Genomic DNA, 17,048 nt, shown 5'->3' on the forward strand with positions numbered 1-17,048 from the left:
CGGAAAATCTGGCGTTGGTTTTGTGGTGGGCTAGATAATTCACTTTCAATTAACGGATGTCGAATGAAGCTTGGTGAAATTTATGTGTTAAACATTCGGTGGAATAAAGAAACGTTTTTGCCTCTAGATAAAAACTTTTAAATTTATTCTAACTTTCGTTCTTGAAAACCTAATTTTAGAAAAATCAAATCATAAAAAATAACCTATCCTTAACATAAATCCTAGATCATCCTGAGGCAAGGTTACGGTTCATCACATCACACCGATCGCCGAGCAGCAAACAAAGCCTCATCTGCTTGTCTGCGCTTTCGTTTCGTTATCAGTTTAACAATTTAAGCACATCCAATATTTCATATTTCACCAATCATTAATCATCCCAATCACCGAAACACAACTCCACACCGGGTACCTGTGTTCAGGGATGATGAAAAGGAAAAAAACCGAGGGTCGTTGATTATGCAGTGAAACGACGTATCGTTTCGGTAGGAAAAGCTCCCGATTCTGTAAACGTCGTGGCCGTCATGATTTTCCATCTTCCGTGCGGAACGTGCTTTTAGTGCCGTTTTTTCCCTGAACATTCGATGCACAATCACTTCTTCCATGCTCAACAAGCTCGTTTTTTTCGTGCTTGGAAGATGGCTCCAGTCCAGAGGCCCTCTTTTCTATTTTCTGTAAATTCACCTGCCCAACGTCAATCAGTTCTCAAAGATGATTAATGCTTTTCTTCTGTTCTTCCGTGAGGCGAGGAGAGGTTGCTGAGAACGGTGGGAAAAGTATTGAAAATAGAAAACCAATGATCCTTTCCTTGCCAGGTTTCCCAAGCCGCCAGGCTGAACAAACAAGCAAAGCCGGGTATTACAAGGGGCACCAATTTAGCTTAAAACAGAAGAGGTTCGTCTGCTGTGCAGACGAACGCCCCATCATCAATAAGAATGGGGAAGAATTGGCACAGACAGGATTACATCGTAATGTTTTTTCGAGAAGGAATATTAATTTAAAATGATTGATACCACAATGGGCGATGGCTGGGAAAAGGATTTTTTGGGGAGAGCAAAATGCTTTCAGAAATGAATTTTTCGTCTGATGTTTCGTACGCTCTTTGGAATGAACCTTCTCAAATACATGAAGGATTAATTCAACTACGTCTTTGGGACAAAAAATGTAAACGAACCCGTCTTCCAGTGAAAGGAAAACCCCCCTTTTCCCCATCAGCGATTGGGCGGTGAAAGCGAGTGCGTTAAAAAGGATTACTTTTCCGTTGCGAGCTCGACCGGGTTCCGTTTTGTTGCTGCTCTCGATTCTTCAAAACGTCGGATCAGTGGGAAAAGCTGGAAAGCTGGAGATCTCACCCACGAAAACTAGACGATCGGCTGTGGAAAATAAAACAAAAAAGGAAAAAAAACTGTGCTGCCAAAGGCACACGTCCTGCAAAGTCTACAAAGGCCGATGATGATGATATGGGGAGGGTAAGGATCGAACGAAAGTGAGCGTCTTTTAGTCGTTTGCAGGACATTTTCGCGCGGTGTACGTGAAGGAAGCAGTTGTTTGTCTAGCTTAGCTTTGGCGTAACGCTGAAGGCACGTTTCGAGCCTGTGCAAGGACGACCTTCAGCTTCTTCTGCGGCATTTGTTCGGTTGCGCGCAGACACGATGGGGCCCCCAGATGCCAGTGGCCGGGTAGAAGCGTTTTGTTTACACTTTTAACTATGGGTGGCTGCTTAATCTTCGTTTGCCGAGTTTGGAAATCCGGTCTTCGTGAAGGTGGAATCATGCACAATTTTTCTTCTTTGTTTCATGATGGAATTTTCCATGGACTTTTCTGCAGTGGTTCGCGTTTATATAGTGTGATGGTAGATTATGCAGTGACTTTAATATTTGTCTGAATTTATTTTTTTATTGGATTTAACTTCGCTACCCAAAACATTTTTAATTTCAGGAAATTAAGCAGGAATTTTATCTTAAAAATCGTCAGACAACTGTCAGAAAGATGCCAGACAACGCCAATTAAGTGTATTTGAGAATACTTCTGTTTACAAAGACCTGGTTCGGGGATTAAAAAACCTCGGGTTGGAAATTGAAGAGTTCAAACTTAAAATGAAGGAGTAGCAAATTGAGCTCGTCAGGTATGGTACAGGACGACCCAAACCTTAAAGTCTCTTTAGGTTATCCACGTAGATAGTGGACACGATGTGTGGAGTGGAGACAGGCTAACACCGCTAAGCGATTGTTGCGCAATAGTGCAAATATTAAGGTTAACTGATTTTACTAAAAGCTTCATTAAAAATGATAATATTAATTGATAATATTAATAATATTTTCTGCACTTTTGCATTTAATATTTCTTTAAACATCGATGTCCATTTTTGTGGAAAATTCTATAGATGTTTTCGCTATTTAATTACCATATTTCAATCGCACCATGCTTGCGAGCATCGTGAAACATTTCCTTTCTCTGTCATAGGACAACACCCTCCATATTGTGCGGTGCTGTTGATGACGGTCATCAACTTTCTCTCCTTCTTTGCATATTTCCAACCACGGGGTATAACTTTGCTTCCGACAGGGTCCATCTTTTTTTGTCTTTTGTTGCCGTTTTGCGTGAAGAAAACCTTAAAAAAAACCGGGAAAGCAAAGATCGTGGAGTGTTTCGCTAAATCGACCATGAATTACCTGTTTATTTTCCATCTTTATTAAAAACTTTCCAGTTCCTGCAGGCAGGAGTGAGCGGGGGCGGGTGTGTATTGTCCCAAATCATCTTATCCTTGGTGAGCGTACACCCGACGCCCAATGCTAATGTGCCAGCTTCCCCGGTTTCTTGGGAGGAGTTTTTTTTTCTGGGGCGTCAGTTCTGTTCTGGTGGGAGAGCATCCTTCGCCGACGGTAGTACCTGTTGAGTTAACAAATTGAAAAATGTTATCAAATATTTGCCCAAGCCCCAACTGGTAGCTGTAAAGCACCGCCAGCCCTGCTCTTTTTGTTCGCTTGAAGCAGCAGTATGAGTCGGTCGGACATTAAAAATCCACCACCGCGAATCGAATTATGGGCTTATCGAGCACATTTTGGCTGGTGTGGAGCTGCCTCCCCTTCGATTGAGTGTGAAAAAAACTCTCGAGCGGAACCAAGAAAAAAGTAGCGGGTGAAAAACTTTCCTGGTAGAACAATCCACCGGCCTCGATCGAAGGAAAACGATGGAAATCAATCAATTTAATGGCATTCGAAACATTTACTCTCGGCGAATGGTGGTGTGTGGATGCTTGGCAATGGCTTTTTTTTAGAAAAGGAAGAAAAAGCACCCACTCACATACATCTAATATCGGCATTGGCAAGGACTGCACACTCTATGGGAGAAGGATCGGCAGTGAGGGTAAGTTGGTTTTCTGGCTTTAAATCGACTATGTTTTCCTTTGCTCAATTTCTTCCGCCGACAAGTCTTGAGATAATGGCATCCTTTTGCATTGGTTGGAATGTGTTTTTTCCTGCATTTTTTCCTTTCTTTTTAAGTTCATTGTTCACTTTTTGCATTGGCGTCTCGGACCTAGGACACATCGCACCGGAAAAGTCAACGAAACGGAACAGATAAAGTATCCCCAACGTTTGACTTATCGTTGTTTATCTCGCTCTGTCCTTGATCACTTTTTTTGTCGCTGGGAAACGTTCGCTCCTTGTAAAATGATGCTGGATGTTTGTTAGAGATGTAAATTTCGTGAGAAGAATTTACCATCTTCTTCACGGTGGATGACAGAGCAAAAGCCCCAGCGTACCTCGTTCGGCTCGTTTTCCTTATTACTATTCCACCCCGATTCCAACGCGCTATTGGCAGCAGTTATTCACGATCACGATGTTGTTGATTTTATTTATTTAACAATCTATTTCAATTTATTCGAATTTTGAGCTTCGTTTTCTTTTTCGCGTGCCTCTTTTTTTTTCGCACGACCTTTTTTTTCTCCACAGACAGCGCGTGTCGAATGGTGTCGTTGAAAGGTTTACTTCTTTGCGTGTGATTTGCGTGTGGGAAAAGAAGGGAGTATCATAAATTTGCGTAACACCCCGGCCCCAGACTTCACTGTTGTACGCACTAATCGAAAACAAAAAAGCGTATGGTAAAGTGTATGCGTGCAAGATTTGACAAGACAGTCTATGGTGACGCTCTGGAGCGGAGATGCGTGAAGTTGATGGATATGGGGAGGAAGAAGGTGATGATAAGAGCAGATGGTTGATTTTTGTTGTTGAGCGGTTACGGGTGGCAGGGTTTGGTGTTTCAACATTGTCGCGTTTCTGTTTAATCTTTACCCTTGCTCACTACAGCTACGTGGAGATATTTATTTTAATGATGAGAAATTGAAAATTTATACAAAGCTTTACGATCATCTATAAGCTTTTTGAAGAAACTTTTTCACTATATTAGATAGATGCTGCTCAGAATTTTCCAAAATTAAAGATATCGATTTATGCTGTGGTCAAAAATACTATTCGTGCTGTCAGTTGTTCGGTGTCATTCTCATGACGTAACATGCAGATAACAGTCTTTTAATTAAGTTGAAAAGGCGTATCATCTGTCCCCTACCTGAATTGTGTCTCTACAATTATGTTAGCCTAACTATCACCCGTTAAAATTCTCGGTGTCTCTATGTCTTTGTCCTCCTTTTTGGCTTAACGATCTCTAGACTAATTCTAGATCACTCCAGTCATCGAATGGCTTACTAGACAAAATCCTCACTACGCGCGAACGGTCCGGATTCGATTTTAACCACCTGTTCCTATCGTGTGAGGACCGTTGTCGTCTGACTATATGCCTGGATAGTCCAGTCTGAGTATGAGAAGGACAGTCCGGACGTGATTTTTTTTTTTCGTTTATTTATAGAGGCTTTGAATATTAGAGACTACATTCGACTCTCTACTGTGTCTAAAAGATGGTTTAATCTAATACAAAACTATCGTATATGTGGCTTAAATATTATGGAAAACTTTTGCGATTATGGCATATGGTATCGGATAAGTTTAAACTATTGCTTAAATTTCTTTGTATAAATTACTGATGCGTAAAAATCTAATGAGGCGGTTCCGCTGGAGTTTGTCGGGTGATAGGATTGTCGTTAAATCAGTTTCTAGTTGGCAGCTGGCTCGGTGTGTCGTGTATCCATGGCAATCGGTGAGGATGTGGCGGACGGTGATGTCAACACCACAGAAGCTGCAGAGTGGAGGACTGGATTTTACTAGGAGGTAGGAATGCGTAAGGCGAGTATGACCTTTACGAAGGCGGGAAAGGACTCGTTGGATGTGGCTGGATTCGATATCTTCCCTTGAAGAGGTGTTGTGCTTGATAGGACAGAGTTTGTTGCTGAGTTCTACGTTGTGCCATGTGGAGTTCCAGTGTTGGGAGATGATGGTGTTGGTGTAGCGGATGACATCACGGCGTTAAAAGGTGTTTCATGGTTCGTAAGAACGGAGCCGACCATTGTTGGCAAGTTGGTCGGCTTTCTCGTTTCCTTTGATTCCGGAATGACCCGGAATCCAACAGAAAACGATTGTCGGAGATGCAGGTATGGAGTCTAGGAGCTAGAGCTAGAACACTGGCACTGTCACTGAAGATGACGTTCGGTCGGTCAGTCTGTAGTCCTTCGTCGGCGGCTAGTTGAATTGCTATCGCTTCGGCGGAAAAGATGGATGTGTGATTAGGAAGTTTGATGGCGCAGTTGTCCGTGGTGGATTGGATCCCACAGCCGGCTGAGTTCAGATGAACGGAGCCGTCTGTAAAGATATGATGAAAAGGTTTGTATTTAGTCTGAATTAATTGAGAAAAGGTACTATTGGCGATGTGGCAGTTTTTTGCGGTTCCCCGGAGAGAGCTTTTAAGTTCCCAGTTTATGGCAGGTACGGAATTCCCCGGCGGGTGGATTGGATGATCGGTGGTAGTTGTTGGTTGGTGAGTGTCTGTAGTTCTGCTTTTGCTCTGGTGATGAGTTCAGTTACGTTGAGTCCTTTCCGATTCGAGGATCCGAGCTGCAGCTTCCACTAATCGGTGATGATATGTTCCATAGGAAGGAGGCCGCTATCGCAGAGGAGGGAGTGTCCGCCGGATGTGAATTCATACAGCTCTTTTTGGGCCTGGAATAGACATTCTTTTAGTCAAAAAGTGGTTTACATTACCTGTAATGAAGCGTAATTTTAAATGTTTATCTTCTTTCTACGTTTTCTAAAGTTTCAAAAGTTTTCTAAGAATTACTGATTGGATATGTTCGGATTTGAACCTAATTCTGGATATCGAATTGAAAAAAAAATTGCTTGAAAAATAAAGCCTGTGAGAAAAGTTCAATTTTTATTATGTATCAACCATCAATTTGCCGAAAAGATTCCATACGCACTGACACCGAAACAGGCTGCAGATAGTCGTTGTAGATAGACCTTCATTTCACGGCACCAAATGAAACACATCCCCTACCTTTCGGTCGATCGTAAACCAACACCGCACATATAATCACGAAGCATTCCCAACCACAGAAGCAGCATTCGTGTGAGCCCTTCTGCTTGCTCCTTCCGGTTCCTCCCTGCCCGTTAGAAAGGCGTAAAATACATTTTATCTCCGACAGCATCGGAGACGACCTTTGCACTTGGGCGGGAAGGAAGGTGTATCGCCTACACATCATCATCGTCCTTTTAATCCTTTTCACCTTCACCGGAAGACGATGTGACGGAGCAGCGTGTTGCGCAGCTGCTTGTGTGTCGAGTTGGAGGATCGATCGTTTCCGTGCTTTACCGACGAAACTGTCGCACTGTCGGTTCCGTTTCCGGTGCGCCTGATTGGTGGTCGTTCAAGGTCGAGTGAGAGAAGGATAGCGAGTAGGTACCGGGGTAGGTACAATGTTCCAGTTAGGGATGCTCTTCATTGCCCGAAGCGACGGCAGCGAAAGAAACCCCTTTTCACGGTTTTCCTCGCAGCAGCATTAATGTTGCTAAATTTCCATGATAAAGCTTTTTGCGAAAAGGATTCGCAATGCCCGACCGGAGTAGCATCGTTTTGCGTGCCGGCAAATGCAAACATTCGCTCGACGCCCCGCGTGGGTAATTTCATTCCCTCTCACATAAGCTCCCGCCATAATGGGAAGAGTTTCTGGAGCTATAGTGCTAAGTAAAATCACATTACATACATTACGCTGGTTGCGTCGTGTGGTGTTGGCGGTGATGGGTGCAGAAAAAGGGGTTCTCTAGTACCCAATTCCGTCGTTAATGGTAATGACCCGATAAAGACTTCTCCGTACTCCCTGAAATTGTGTAGGGAACCCACCATGAACCGGAAAGCAGTTATGGTTTAGCGCTCACTATTGATTGAATTCTCGAGTGGTTGTTGGTTGGTTGGGCTAACCCTTAGGCAAAGACTCTAGCCTCATTCCTTGTGTTTTATCGAGAAAAGGAAAGAAATTCTAGATCTAATCCAACCAAAATGCTCACAAATGAGGGCTTTTCCGTTGTTTGGTTTTGTTTGGAGAAAGAACCCGGCGAACTAGAAGGATGCTTATTTATGAGCAATGGCGATTGTTCTGCACGCCTAGAGCTCGTTGTCTATCCAGCAGCAAATGGTGTGAATTTTCATGTTAAAAGACATCTCCCTTTCGAAGGATGGAAGTGCTGTGTTAGGTTAGGTTTGCACTCGGTAGAAATTTGAATTCGTTTGTTACCCACAAGAGGGGTTTGTAGTGGGATTAAAACGTTTTTGGGGGTTGTATAATTTAGAACTAGAATCCTGCTCCCGACCGATGATTTCGGTCCTTTCTGACCCAAAGCGACACGAACGGATGCAACAGAGCGTCAGCTTTAGACCAAAACTATCAAGAGAATCGAACCGGCTAGAACCATAACAGGTTGTCCGTTGAGGACTCTTCTTTTCGGTGGAGTGTGACGTTCATAAATCACTACTCACTCCAGACGCGACGCGATTGTCCCCATCGCACAGGAAGATGAAAGCACGAACGACACTTTCCCTTGTACGGTTTCACTGCTGCAAACCATTTAAAGGAGCACAAAAATTTGACCATGAATTTGTTGCTTTGCCCCGAAAATTTTCCCTCCTTTTGGGTTCTCCGCATTTGGATTCATTTTTGCGAATGAAAAGTTTCTCTCGGTGCGGTTGGTAATAATCGTAAAACTAATTTCTCTCCACTCTTTTCTATTGTCTGGTATGGATAGGGTTGAGAAAAAGGGTGTGAATGTCCCTTTGGGATTGGATGAAAAAAAAAATGACAGGAACTTCCATTGGTTGGCGATATTTTTGTTTTATAAATTACAACTTTGGAAGTGCACCATCTGATGGAGGCCTTATTGTTTGAAAGAGGAAAAATGTAACTTTTCCATGAATGTATGCAAACATTTTTACCCGCAAAAAAATACATTCTAGTATCAAGGAAAGGTTTCTATGGAAAACCAAACAGTAAAAATGGTTGGAATGAGCTGTCGTAAATTAAAATAAAAAGTGTTCCCTACATGCTTTATTCAGCGTGTGCTGGAAATACTGTAATGCAAGGGAAAAACCAATCGCAATCAAATAACAAACCATGCGCACTTCTTTCACTGGAAACAACTTCAGCTTCAACTTGTAAACGTTCGGTTTCGATTGAGTTTCACTTTCATACGAAAGCTTCTCACAGGAGAAAAGTCATAAATCGAACTCTTACTTTTGCCATTTCGATTCGTTTGGTTGTGCGTGGCGTCAGTCTTTTTTTTTTTTTTTTTTGTACAATCGTGTGCTGTAGCATCGTCCTCTCGTTCTTATTTTATGCCTCATTTAAACGGCGTAAAGCAAGCACACTTGTATATACTGCAAACGATAAATTGCAGGGTTTTATCAAATAAATAAAATTTTATCAATTTATTTACTTTTTTTATTTACAATTGAATATGACGGTCCAGTGCCGTATTGTCAACACCACTTGTGTTGAAAAAAAAAAAAATTATATTGATAAGGCATTTCCTCCTTATTCTTTGCCTTATCCCGGGCATACTCGGTTATAAAATTTTATCAAATAAATAAATTTTTTGTATCATTTTACGATGAATTATTTATTCAACTCAGTGAGGACTGACTATCCAACTACGTGGTATCGGCAAATCTAATAAGCCATTAGATGGCCGGTGTCACCTAGAAGGTCGTTAATCCAAGAAGAAGAAGAAGAAAAACTTTATGACTTTAGAAAAACTTTACAGATCAACTGAACCTGTTCAAATTACTATATACCAAGTCAAACCAGAAGAGTATTGTAAAACTTCTTTAAAATCTTGGTGATATGTGTTAATATTTTTCGTAATGATTTATCAAGGAAGAGAGTGCACTTTATTCAAAAATGAAAATAACCAACAATTTATGTCTCATTTGAAAGAATAATCTCTTCGCACGGCAGGCAAGAGGATCAATTTCCATTCGAACCGTTCACTCGCATTGAAGACTAAACCTCTACGTTTACTATCAATAATTCTCGTAAGCCAACAGATGGCCGGCATAACGTACAGGTCTTAAAGATAAGAAGAAGTTCTCTTATTTATTTATCAGGCGCTACAACCGCTTTGCGGTCTTGCCCTGCCCCAGCAGAATCTGGAGCCCACCGGAGCCTTGCGAGCATAATTCGCTGTACGACGGTGAGGTCGTCCTAAAGCTCGTCGTTGTTGTGGCTCCTTCCACACACATTGTCCTTCCACACATACAGGGCCAACGATCCTTCTGAGCATCTTCTTCTCGAACGCGGCTAAGAGGCCCCTTGATCCGACGGCAGCTTGACCCGAGGTAGATGAAGTTTTGGACGACTTCAAAGAAATTCTCAGTCTAGTTTAATATTATAAACATAATTTTCCCTTTCTTCTTTGTGATTCTTTAATGCCTTACTGCTGTTTATAATTATTGTCCTTTCTACATTCTCTAAACTTGCCTGAATATTCGATGAATAAAAACCCTGCATCCTGCCAACAATTCGGCAAGCTAATATCCTATCAAGAAAGTAAATCGATGAAGATTTTTTGTTTCATCCTTTCCATCATCATCACACACATGCACACACTTGTGAACAATTTCCATTGGTCAGCTTTTACAAATATTTTATACCAAACGACCTGCAATGGTGCGCCACGCGCAGTGAAAGTCATTTTGTGGCATGGAAATTCACGCCTGAAAAGAACGGCACACAAACACATCCCATCCCCATGGTATGATAAAAGGGTTGAATTCTTGATCGTACTATCGTGCAGATGAAATCGAAAGGACAATAACCGCCCACCTCCCCCCGGGGACCCGACGGCCCGGCACAACACACAATACCATGGATGCGAATCGTGCCTGTGTCCCCGACCTTGACCCTCTCGAACGGCTGGCTGGCTGGCTGGTTGAGAGCAACCTGCAAATATGTGCGTGTTGCGCGTCTGGAGGACTCCCCTTTCACCGCTTGATTTCCTGCCCGGCTGGTGCGTTGTGCCGTAGGTTAGGAGGTTGCGATGCGACCGAAAACACGAACCCCGGGCAGTGAGGACGGGTGCGCATGTCTCTAGCGAAAAGTGTTCGTACGAACCTTGGGTACGATGAATTCGTTCTCCACCCGTCGAGATGAATCCGTCGTCATAGAGGACGGCTAGAACGAGAGAGAGACCATTTTTCACCCCTTTTCCTATTGCAATCATGGTCGTAGACGGGGAACGTTGGTGTCCGAAGGCTCGGAAGAAATACGCGGTGCGTTGTGTGCATATCCTGGAGCGATTGTTGGAAGCGATTATGTACCAACGGTGCCAGTCGGAAAAAGGGGTATTCATTTTGGGGAAGCGTTATTCTTGATGATGGGTGGTGGGTGTCAGTTTGGTTGGCAACCTGCGAAACTTAATCAAGTTCGCCCATCGTTCTTTGAAGTGTGTGGTTTTAATAAAGTGATGCCTTCCGGGGTTAGGGAAGTTTGTTGGTAGCGTTTGTTGCTAAAGGACGTTTAATTTATAATTCATTACAATGTATGATTAGATGCAATAATAACTCACATGTTAATTGTATATATTTACATGTAATCGTTATTATTAATAAAAAACATTAAGTATTTTAAATGTTTAAGGGAAAAACTTCAAACGGAGATCCATATGTGGGTCCTTGGGCAAAATTGTGTGCTTTTATGAAAGCTCACCTAGTCTTATTGAATTATTGTGCTCGATTGCTTTGGTTAAGAAATCAGTTTCTCAACAAATTTGATAAATCACCATTCATCACCACAATTCATCTTCATTTGGTGGGAATTTGATCCCGCAGGAATTGCTACAATCCAATCCAATTCATACCAAAATCCTCCCCAACACGCGCCGTAACTACATCCGCCGACAATAATCGTGTGGATAGACACGCTGGGGGAGACTGACTCACCCCATCAGCCTAGAGTGACAAAACATTGCCTAGTCTCGGGCGCAAGTGCAACTGTTGTTCTGTGTAATTTATCTTGCCATGTATGGGCCAACCATGGTGAGGGTGTCACAATCTGTTGTTACCACAAAATGGTTTCTCCCATTTTTTTTTTTGCGTTTGAGCCTCACACATATTGCCGAATCGATTTCTTCTCTCGCCTGGGTAGTAAAAAATATTAAAAAAGCTTTCCCTTTTTTTGCTGGTAAAAGAAAATAAAACGAAACAACTCGTCATGCGATGGTGAAACTTTTTCGGGGACATCTGTTTTGGTGCTTATAGGTCCCTCGAAAAAAAGAAATGGAACATCAATAAAAAGAAAGGGACCATAGCCTTTGGTTGGTTGGTGGCTCTGTATCTCAGCAATGCGATCTTTATTGCAAAATCGTTTCAAACATCGTTTCTGTTATCTTAATTGATTCCATCTGCAGTTGGCGCTTGCACATGCGGGAGAGTCTGGAGAAATGTAGTCATTTCGACTGTGGATAGGATGAAGTTATCCTTTCGAAGCGTCATTGATCCTTCTTTTTTTTTTGCTCAATGCAGACCGGAGTGTGAAAACCACATACTGTGCAATCCCTTTTTTAAAGCAAATAAGGACTTTTCTACCCTGTCTCGGGAAAGTCAAGCTTTGGGACAACAAGGAAAACTCGTCCGCAAAACTTTTCGAATACTGTGAAGGAGTGTGTGAGGGAAAATAATGCCAGCAAGCTTGATTTTACGTTTGGATTAAAGGGAGAAGCCATTTAAACATATTTGCTCACCGTTCACTAACATAGCTCTTATTTCTATAAAGTTTTGCAAGAACCGTGAAGCTGCCGTATTGTGTCCTGATGGCAAAAAGGGCTAAAACAAAATTTGTCCAAAACCATGGGCGTACTTTTTCGCTAAAGAAGCCATCTTTTAAGTGAACAATTCTGCCATAATGATGTTGTGGTGGTGTTTCCACGGGGTAGAAAATGGCAGCCATTCCAAGAGTCAGTGCCTTTTCTGGTGGCAACATACGCACGCACCCACCCACACACACACACAGATGCTCTAGCTCTGGTTGGTGTGTTTTATTTGAAATGTTTACCCTTTAGACCAAAACCGAGCCAAACGGTGGACACGAATTCTTTCGGACGTACGCTCATTAACCGACGCGGCGTTTGGTTAATTTGTAAGCAATGAAATTCAAATTTCAGACACGACTGGCACGAGCAACAAAAAAACACTACCCTCGGTATGTAATGGCTGGTTAAGGCAAACAAAATTACAAAACGTACGAGAGCACTGTACACCAGTTTTTCATCCTTTTTTTTTCCTCATAAGCTTTGCTGGTCGTTTGGTGGATGGATAGATGTCCGCAAATAATTTTCCCAGCGTTTGTAGAATTTGTTTTACCGCCACGAGTTTTTCCTTGAAGTGAGCAATCTCGTCTAGCGCTCATAGAATCCTTGGAATCCCAGATATTCTATTCTGTTGCTAGCAGTGCGTCCCGGAACTTGGCCAGCAATTGCACTTTTCAATGTCTTCGTATCAAGAATGAGTGTATGACGGCCTCAACTATGAGGCAAATTTTAAAACATTGTTTTCACTCTCCACTTTCGATGCTTGCAGACTGAGGGAACTTGGGATGGAGCAAAATCTCAAAAATCCCAACGCAAACAGACTAATATTTACCGACATTGGCTGCTCAGCTAGCAAGCAGCAGAGAGCCATCATTCGTGTCTATGCAGCGTGTTTCAGCATGATTAGACCTACCGGCGAAGGAGAAGAAGCAGGAAGCTAACCGAGAACACTTCGACAGGAAATCTGGGTTGTTGTTGTTGAAGAGTTTCAACGGGATTTTCAACATATTAGTATCAACCGATGGTCAGTTTGGTTAAGCGAAAAACACAGTCCTCGCAAGCAAAGAGGAACCACACAACCGTGATGCCTTCCGGAAGCTTTGGCAACTTCCGGTTGCAGGGACGATTAAGGTTCCTAGTGGAACGATTGTTGAGGTTTGCCTTTTTCTCGATGCTAAGCAAACATGGATCGTTGGATCATTGTCTTCTTTTTACCCCACCGGTCTCCTTGATGTCGTGTTATTTTGCTGACAGTGGACAAAGTGGACGCAACATCACACAGTAGAGCAAGTTTTTTGGGGCCGAAGGAAACATGTCGAAATTTTTCCCCCGCTGCTGCTACTTTCCCAATGTTTATTCCTTCCGTTAAAGAACTCTCTTGATGAGGGCAGCTATTTTGGCACTAAATTGGATCCATTCCGATCGTGTTAGTTTTAGGGGTTGTAAGGGAAATTGCGACTTCCGCTCGAATCGGAGTCGTTGTTTTATGTGGAAATAAAACTGGTATAGATTAGCCTATTGAATATGCTGACTTTGATGTAAAAAGCGATTTTAAACACTTCTCTCCCCATCGCCGAGCGGTTCCGGAGGTCGAGGTGACAGCTGCGCCGATTTTCACACGGCAGGACCAGAGTTCAAACCCCATCGGGATCGTTCCCTCGTAGTGAAGACTAACTATCCAACTGTGTGGTTATCAGCAAGTCTAGTACACCATTCGATGACCGGTGTGTTAAGCCAAGAAGAATAATGCTATCCCATTTTTTTTGCCCCCTAAAGCCTCTTTTTGGCAAATTTACTTTGCAAAACAGATGGCAGCTTATTTTCCAAGCTTTCTCACCATAGGCTACCGTCTGTAATTTAACGCGAACCCTCTCTTGATGTGCTTTTTCGCACCCCCTGTTTTGAAGCTGGTGTGAGTGAGTGTGTCGAGTATTTGTGCGCGATCGTGAAATCGAAAGAAGAAGGGTGTAAGTAAGTTTATATGGCGATTAGTTCGAATTTCTGCAGATAAGTTCTTACAATATCTCTTTTACTTTATGCTCTGGAGCATGCAATAAATGTATTGCAAATTTCCTTTACCCCTTTTGTGTAGTTTAGAGAGCAATGTCCCGCGACAGTAAGCAAATACGTTATGCTGCTTTTAGCCCCTTTCGTGCACACATAGTAAAGTTGAAAGCACCAGGCGGCAGCATAAATGCGCGAGACGCCATTCCACTGAGCGATGAGCGCACACACATCAGACAAGCGCATCCGAGAGCGAGCAGATTTAAAGTTACAAAAAAACATAAACCATGCGCAACACATCGGTGTGTGTGTGTGTGTTTAAGGTACCGCAGGGCGTACGTAGAAGCATGCGAACATATCCGGAACCCAGCAGCATTATAGCAACACTTTGTAAGGTTCGAAGCACCGAGAATTCGGTGTTGATAAGCGCACTTTCAGCGCACAGCTCAACGAGAGAGCTGCCGCCTCCGTCAAATGCGTGCGTTGGTTGTGTGCGTGTAGGTGGAATTGTGATCGCTTTGCTGGTGTTGTGCGATCGGCAGTATCGCGAAAGAAGGAAAATTCGGCGACGTGATGGAACTGCGGTGAAAAACTTGCTTGGAAAAGCGCCGCCGTAGAGTCGTCGTACCACGAATAATCGGGACAACACGGGTGCGGCATTACAGAGAGCCAGAGAGACTTAACAGCAAGAGAGAGAGAGAGTAAGGGAGAACAAAATGCAAGAAAATTTATACACAGCACCAAGTGTGTGTGTGTGTGTGGTTTGGTAAAAGTAGAAGATCAGAACAAAGGTAAATTCGCGCAGCATACGTACACGAGAGGCGAAGAAAATTCACAGGCACCGGCTGTGTAACGTGTTTGGTTGGTGTGCGTGCAATCTTTTTATGCTCCGTGTACGACGAGAGCGAAGCGATAGAGAAGAAGAATTTATCAAGAACAACAGATGGGAAAAAGCTGTATTTTCTACGAATCTGGGCGCGTCCGGCGTAGTGTGCGTGAGATCGCGGGAGAGTACGAGCGAACGAAAAACGCCACACGCGCATAAGCAAGCTGCGCCCGTATACCGAAGCGAGCAGGCAGGGTCATAAAGTCGCATTGACAGATTTGCTGTGCTGTGAAAAGTGCCCGTGCGTGTGTGTTTGTAAGCAGGAAAAACGTGTGAAAGAAAAGGCATAAGGGTAGATATTTGACATTTTAAGCTTCAATCGTGCGCGACTTCTCTCGGCGCGGTGGCTTTTTTGCGGAATCGCGCACTCATGTGTGTGCGTGCGATTTCTGCTGGCAAAGAAGCAGAGAGAGAGAGACAGAGAAAGAGAAAAGAGAGTTAACTGTTGCTGTGGGTTGTGCTGCAACGGGGGCACACACAAAACAGGCTGCCCGGATAGAAGAGCAGGTTTAATTCTCAGTCCGTAGCAAACCGCTAGTGTGAGCGCACGCGGTGATATGCGCGCGCGTGTGTTTGTGTGGCATTGTATGTGCGAATCGCGTTTTATGTTTTTATCTCCGCCATCATACCGTCCGACCCACCTTCCTACGCCTCCTAAATGGTACGCACAGAATCGTTGAGACGATCGAGATTCGTGTGTGAGCTGCCCGCTCGTCCGTCGTGACACTGGCGGCTGTGTGTGTGAGCAGTGAGAAAAGGCAGCAGCAGCAGCGAAGTGACAGCATTAAACACGGTGAGAAGCAACAGACAGTCGCAGTGTGAAGTTTGTGCTATCCTTGTGTACTGTTCCTTTCGGGGGTTTTGATTTTTTGTTGTTTATGCTGGCTGGAGAAATGATCGCGAGGGGAAAGCTTTTTTTTGTTTATGGTGCTTTTTGTGCTAATTCATGCTGTTATTGTTATTGTTGTGCTTCCGATTGATTGCGAGTAAGCCCTTCGCGCAAAGGTTATAAACGCACCAAATGCACACTCCACCATCATCATCATCACCATCATCATCATCATCGAGCGTACATCGATTACGTTATCCTGCGAGTTGGTTTCGTTGGAGTTTATTGTTGCAAAAACTTTTTTCATTGATTGTTACTCAAAGTAGCAACATTCTTCCACACGTTGTGCTTAGAAAAAAGCAACAACTTTCACGTTAAACGTTTGACGTTCTTCACTTGGGAAGAAAAGGAGCATTAGCCGAAGCAGTGAGCTAGATATGGGAATGTTTTTGCCCTTTCAGACCAATTTTCGCGATCGCTCATTAGTGTGGATGTATGTGTATGTGCGTTGATTTCGTGGCTCAGGCGGGTCGTTAATGTGTGTGTATGCTTACACGACGATCTGGTGGTTTAAAGTATTATGCGTAGAAGAAAAGCTTATCCGCAAATCATAGTTTTGTCACCTTTGGTGGCTATGCTTCACCCCGTGTCAGAGGTGGCTTAAGTTGGTGTTTAGATACACTCGTCCGTAGCCTACTAGTTCGATTATTGCAATATTTTTTTCGAAAAACTATTATACAATATTACATTTTATGCTGCCGCAATGCCAATGGACTCCTAATTCGGCCAGAATTAACATACAAAGCATAATTGTGGCAGATTCTGCAAATAGCATCAATTTGCATACGTTTTTGCATACTTAAGTGCGCTCAACTTACCGCACGCGCAATGTATGTGTGTGTGCAAGTGCGTATGATTTTTCACTTGTCTAGCAAAAGGAAAATGCGAGCGCCTACTTTTTCCATTTAAATATCCCTCCCTCGGATAGACCGTCTGAAGAACTCATTCAGTCGATCATTTTCCACTTCTGGCAAACGATGCACGAAAGCAGTAGGCGGTGAAGGAAAAGCACTCAAATGCAGCTTTGCACGAA

At 43.2% G+C, this 17,048-nt stretch overlaps 2 protein-coding genes across 2 annotated transcripts in view; both read right to left on the minus strand.

The window, feature by feature from the left end:
* LOC126559409 (iron-sulfur cluster assembly 1 homolog, mitochondrial) overlaps positions 1 to 17,048 on the minus strand; it is a 347,746-nt gene that overhangs the window by 188,181 nt on the left and 142,517 nt on the right. The gene's annotated exons all lie outside the window — the stretch shown is intronic.
* The window catches only part of LOC126557500 (uncharacterized), a 71,313-nt gene that overhangs the window by 29,101 nt on the left and 25,164 nt on the right, over positions 1 to 17,048 (minus strand). The gene's annotated exons all lie outside the window — the stretch shown is intronic.

This window comes from Anopheles maculipalpis, chromosome 2RL, assembly GCF_943734695.1.
Source record: "Anopheles maculipalpis chromosome 2RL, idAnoMacuDA_375_x, whole genome shotgun sequence".
Taxonomy (NCBI): domain Eukaryota; kingdom Metazoa; phylum Arthropoda; class Insecta; order Diptera; family Culicidae; genus Anopheles; species Anopheles maculipalpis.